This window comes from Nelusetta ayraudi, unplaced genomic scaffold (assembly GCF_046127955.1).
Source record: "Nelusetta ayraudi isolate G7.1 ecotype Tasmania unplaced genomic scaffold, CSIRO-AGI_Nayr_v1 ptg000189l, whole genome shotgun sequence".
Taxonomy (NCBI): domain Eukaryota; kingdom Metazoa; phylum Chordata; class Actinopteri; order Tetraodontiformes; family Monacanthidae; genus Nelusetta; species Nelusetta ayraudi.
This window is the reverse complement of record NW_027466238.1, coordinates 231,669-238,357: the sequence shown is the minus strand read 5'-3', so window position 1 is coordinate 238,357 and position 6,689 is coordinate 231,669.

Below are 6,689 nucleotides of genomic sequence, written 5' to 3'. Positions count from 1 at the left end.
ACCTGGAGACTCTGCCCTCAAGCTCATTGGTTATAAATTTGGAAATAGCCTTCCAAAGATGGAATCTGCTTTTCAGAGTGACTTTAAACTGACTGGAGATGGAAGCAAGTCAGTTAATCTGAGCACCCTGAACCCAAGACACCCTGAAGACAGTGGAGAATATTTTGGAGCTGCCAGTTACCATAGTAGTGAAGACAGTACTTCTGTCAGACATGAAACCTCCATAATAATCCAGCAGCCAGAGACAGGAAACCACTGAAACCATGTGACACACTGTCATGTTCACATTCAACAAAGCCACTTCACGATCAACAAGAACCACAACTTGACTTCATTATTCAGTTAAATATTACTCAGTTTTGCTGACATCACTTCCTGTCTCCTCCCTTCAGTGAAAACCATCTCAAACTGCAGCTGCTTCATTCCACTCAACATGACACCACCTGGTCTCATCGTTTGCTTCATCACTGTCTCCTGGTTTCAAGGTAACACATTCAGAAAGATTCAGCCACCAAAGTGGAACAATGACATCCACTGAACGCTCTCACTGATGTTTTTGTTGGTCTTCAATTTCTTCCAGGAGTTCACCTCAGCAAAGACCAACAGGTTTTCCAGTATCCCACCGACATGATAGTGAAACCAAACCAAGGAGTCCAGCTGAGCCTTAAACATGAAATCCCGAGCTACAACACCATTCTGTGGTACCAGCGATCACCTAGAAACTCTGCCCTCAAGCTCATTGGTTATAAAATAACAAATAGCCTTCCAAAGATGGAATCTGTTTTTCAGAGTCACTTTAAACTGACTGGAGATGGAAGGAAGTCAGTTAATCTGAGCACCCTGAACCCAAGACACCCTGAAGACAGTGGAGAACATTGTGGAGCTGCCAGTTACCACAGTAGTGAAGACAGTCACTCTGTCAGACATGAAACCTCCATAATAATCCAGCAGCCAGAGACAGGAAACCACTGAAACCATGTGACACACTGTCATGTTCAAACTCAACACTCAAAGCATCATCATGAATTTCACAATCTTAAATTACTTCTTTTTTGTTGATAGCATCAGAACTTCTGTTGCTGTTTTTGGAAAAGTTTTTTTGTTTGTTATTTTCGGTCAAATTACTGTTTTCTATTTCAGTACACAGATTTTACTTATTTTGCTCCAAATTGCAGAACTTTCACAACAGTCTGGATGACTGACATTCCACCAACAGGGGGAGGCAGAGAACAGACAGCTTTTATCAGACAGGAGGAGGGGAACAAACTCACACAGACACATTCAGCCTTAATCTGTGAGAGCTTCTCTCTGTCAAACCCTGACAATGGTTTCATCAGCTCCCATCGTTGCTTTACTTCTCATCTCTCTTTATGGTATGAGCTCAAATATAATCCCTTAACAGCAGCAGCAAAAAATATTTCATTTTTGTTGTTGTTGTTGTTTTCTCTGCATCAACAATCTTGTTGTCCCTTCTCAGGTGGGGTGAGCACAGTGACCTTCAAGGACTCTCCTCCACAGATAGTAGGAGAGAACACCACAGTCCGCTTATCCTGCAGTCATGATGACACAAACCTTCAGGTGATGCTCTGGTACCAGCAGAAAGTGGACAGCCGGTCTCTGGACCTCATTGGATACACATATGGTCAGAATTCCCCGACCTATGAGAAGCAGTTCAAAGACCAATTCACTCTGAAGAGAGAAGATACGAGAAGAGGAACGCTGATCGTCAACAGTGCAACGCTGCTACACACAGCTGTTTATTTCTGTGCTGCCAGTACACAGTGGTGTGGCGTCATGCTCCTCCCTCACTAAAAACCCTCATCTCTTCCTGTTAATGGCATGTGAACAAGAGCAGGTGAAGTTAATCACTATCAGGCACAGCAGCTCCAACATGTCTCTGTCTCTGACTGGACTCCTCCTCATCTTCCTAACATGTAATGTCCAAATAATCAAAAACAACCTTTGCTGAATTTCTAAATCAAGTGAATTGTACATTTTTAATTTGATTCAGTGGGAGTTTGATGCAATTTATTTGTTTTTTCTGACAGATGAGGCGCTGACTGTGAAATTTGAGCCGTCCTTCCCAAGAATAGTCCACGAGTCAACAAGAGTAGAAATCAGGTGCAGCCACGATGACAGCAGCATGACTGTAATGCTGTGGTACCACCAGAAGGACACGGGCCCTATCAGCTTGATGGGATTCAGCTACACTAGCAGTAAGCCAAACTACGAGGAGCAGTTTAAGGATCGCTTTGAGATCACCAGGGAGAACACGCAAACAGGAGCGCTGATAATTCCCAGTGCTGATCCGTCATACTCAGCTGTGTATTTCTGTGCTGCCAGTACACAGTGATGTGGTTGAATGTCTTCACTTTGCCAAAAACCTACATCTCCTTCATGCTTCAGCTGCTCCAACGCTGAAAGTGTGGCTGATAAACTGTATTATGTGTATTATGTATAGGTTCTCTCTCTCTCTCTCTCTCTCTCTCTCTCTCTCTCTCTCTCTCTCTCTCTCTCTCTCTCTCTCTCTTTATTTTTGTTATTGAACTGGGGCAACTCCCCTTCCATTTTGCACATCGATGACTGTATAAAAACCTATTAAACTGATGCGCACTTTCGTCTGCTGGCTAGACACCACAGGTAGGCATGAGTGGGTTTTCCCAGCTTTGTCTCCATCTTCTAACACTAATTTCGGCCGCTATGCACTGCCAGGTTCTTCCCATCCTCCCGCTTCACAGTGGTGGCCCCAAGAATCTTCTCTTCCAGACCGATTGGTTGCGGTGATCGAGGGTCAAACAATTTCTTCTCGGTCATTCTCTCTCTTTTCCATTGCCAACTAACTGAGTGTGATCAACGGTACGTAACTACCTGCGTCTCTGCTGTACTTTAATTAGTAGAAGATTATTTACTTTCTGTTTCGTTTACCCCTTACCCGAGTCCGCAGGCTTTAGCCAGAAGCTCTGCCCATAGCTGCTATGCTGTCTGCAGGACCGTTGCTGTTCTGTCACAATGTGAAAAAGGGAAACAACAAACATTTAAGTAGCTCATTGCAGGGCACCGTCAGCAGTTCCAAGTCGGCGACCCGGCCAACGCCAGTCAGAGGTTCCGAGTCGACCCTGGTCCCCTGTCGGCGGCCAGTTCCTGGTCATAGCTTTATAAATTTTGAATATGGGATGTCTGAAGGCCATCTCTTAAAGATGGGGTAATGCCATGTTCTGTGTATTTGCTGTTTTATTTTGAAGTCTGTTTGTCCTGTCGTCAGTTACTTTAGTTTTGCTTCCTGTGTTCATTTCTTTGTTTTTCAGCCCTGCCCTTGATTGTTCTCACCTGTGCTCCCCTGCCCTAGAGTCTAAACAGTACTCGTGTCCCTTTGTCTTGGTCAGATCAATGTCTTCTGTTTTCTGTCAAGGTTCATGCCATGTCGTTTTTGTTTTTGCCCAAGTATTTTACATAATAATAATAATAATAATAATAACTTTATTGTCATTGCACATAGTACAACGAAATTTTAAGTGCAAAACCAGCGGTGCAGGTAAAATACATAAGAACATACATACTCACGATTCCACACTTACACACATTCACACGCATACATCCATCTCATAAGACAATATGCTTAAGAAGTGTTTAAAACGTAATGGATCTCAGATAAAAACTGTTCTTCAGCCTGTTAATCCTGGTTCTAATGGCCCTGTTTGCACTTGGTCACTTGTAACTGTTTTGGGGGACTGGATCACGAGAACAGATCTTGAAGCATCTGTTCGCACGTAGCATAAACATGCGTCTCGAGCGTGCCATTTGTGCGATTTTCCCAGTAAAAAGATCCAATAAATTAATGACACGCAAATTAATAAAACGGGAAACATTTGCAGGCCGAGTAGCAACAAAACAGGCTCACGCTGGTTACGTTATCTATCGCGCCTTATTAGCAGACCCAAGCCTGGCCCAGTCACTGCCTGACTGATAACAAAGAGGCGTCAAGTTTTGACACAACAAATCTTATAGCTCACCTGAAAAGTCGTCATCGTGGCGAAGTGGTATTGAAAGAATACGAGGTAGCCGCTTTAGCCGCTAACAGTGCGAAAGCTAAAACAATACTACTATATTATACATATACATTATACATATACACATATACATATATAAATATATATATATAAATATATATTGTGTGTGTGTGTGTGTGTGTGTGTGTGTGTGTGTGTGTGTGTGTATGTGTGTGCCACTGCAGGCACATGAGGACCATCAAACTGCTGATCTGATGACGTCAGAGACCCAAATTAGCCGTTCTCAGACCAGCTCTCAGCTGGTGACTTCCTAGTTAGGCCCAGTTCTTTAGTTGGATCGGGAACAACCCAGAGACTGATTCAGTTTACAGTTGTTGTATCTATTTTGAGTGTTGTCTTGATCAAACTAATAAAACAAAGAAGAACTTGTGGTTACAACTGGCTTTTGTTTATTAAGATAAAATAAAGTGCACTGTTATGATTTAATGATGACGACCAGTAATCTAAAGGAAGCAAATATCCAATTATAACATTCTTCTCTATGTGTACATATATTTTCAAATGAAAACTGCAGGGGAGAAACCAGCCTGCCAGCCTGCTTACTTCGGTAAGGGAACCAAGCTGACAGTTCTGGGTAAATATGTCCATTTATGAGCGATAAAGATATGAAACCTGTTTTGCATTGACCAGGTGAGAAAGGTTTTAGTTTGATGCTCAGTAGTTCTGCAACGTTAACGAAGCCTACTTTGGAAAAGGAACCAAACTCACTGTTCTGGGTGAGTCTGACTTCTAACTCTTTGGTTTAGCAGGAAAACATTCAAATAGGTTAGTCGTTGTTCAAAGTGAGGATGATCCATCAGTCTGAACAAGCTGCAATAATGAGCTGAAGAGAAAACACTGTGACCTACACTGATCCTGCTTACTTCGGCCAAGGAACCAAACTGACAGTTCTGGGTAAATATGTCCATTCATGAACTTTCTTTTGAGGACAACAGTGAAGATGAAAAGTTAAATATAAACATTTTTGAGTTGACCTGGTAGGAAAGGTTTTAGTTTAATGCTCAGTGTTTCTGCACTGTGACAATGCTAATGTGACGCCCACAAAGTATGTGTGATCACATTGTAATTTTATTGTATAGTAAGTGTTTCATTTTATAATATTGAATGTACCGTAGCATGTGTGATATGGACATGAGTAAGTCATTGAAATTGACTTGCAGTTCGTGATTTTCACCTGAAGATGGCAGCGCTCGCTCCTCGGAGGTCTGGGGCTCTCGCGTACGGTAGCCTCAGAGTGCTGAGGAGCGGAGCCACGAACGTCACAAAGCTGCTGCCATTGTTTCTTTGAAACCTTATTATCATGTTTACAGGTTAGTGTGTGGCCAAGGTCAATGTTTGCAATACACCTATGTTTCTTACTCTTTATAATTGTCTGTAAATACGACGTTTGTGTACTATAATGTGTTTTAGCGGAAACTGTAAAGTTCGTTGCCGAACGTGACCGAGCATGTGACGCGAGTCAACTAGCAAGCTCGCATTGAGACATTTAGCAACTTGTTAATAGCATTTTGTTTTCGTTTTGACTCCAGTACATTTACTTCCTGAAAAGCGTGGATGTATTCTTTGACTTCCTTGTACAAGGGTTTGGGAATTGATGTATAGGACCGCTGCACTGGAATGTCATCTTTCAGCGTGATGCTCATCTGTAGGCTTGGGATACAGCCGATGTCATTGTCATCACGAGCAAAGGCGTTTGACTCCTCATAGAGCATTTTCTTCACTATCACTTGTTGTTCATTGTCTAGCTGATGAAGATCAACAGGTGGGTGCCACCGGTGAGGCTATTCGCTTGGGTCTTGGTTCTTGTCGCTGGCAGAAACAGGTGAGTTAACACTGTTGACCTTGATGTCATCTGTCTGGTCTGTTTGTACTATCTTCTCGACTGGCTGTATGCTGCCTAGCACTGTGAAGCTGCCCAGTCTGACATCCTGTTGCGTGTTATTGTATACTGGAATCTCAACAAAGGGCCGACTGGTGTGGCGTATCTCAACCAGACCATCACCAAGATCTAGCTGCTCCAGTCTGAGGTCGGAGTGGTTGACCTCAAACAGTGCCACTGGAGGGGTGAAGTCAGCGGGCACTTTACATTTGATGCGGGCCACCTGACCTGGTTGGACAACGCCATCATGGCGACCGACCCTCACTCGTGTCTGGCAATAGGTGGGTTCCCGGGTTTGTACAAAGTTGACAATTGCTTCAGCTTTATCGCTTTCAATCTGTATTGCCTCTTTCAGTAGCTGGGCCACAACTTCTACTCCTCCCTCCCGCCCTAGGATGAGTTCTTGGATCACGTTGAAACCCAGTATTGGTCTCAGGAGATTCACACAGCTGACCAGGAAGGGAACTCCACCCATCCGTCATATGGTATTGGTTCCCCATTTGCTGCTGTAAGATCGAGTTCACTGTCGCCCAGAAGTTCACAGAGAGGACGCACTTCCTGTTGGGGTAGGTATCTCTGTTTCCACTGTCGGTCTATAATGCTCACTTGTACGCCAGAGTCAAGGAGAGCAGTCACAGCATATCCACTCAGATTGCATTTCAGTACACATTTCTCTCCAATGAGTTTGGCTACTCGCTGTGAAGGAGACTGGATGTTGGCTTGTGATATTTTGCTGGTATCAG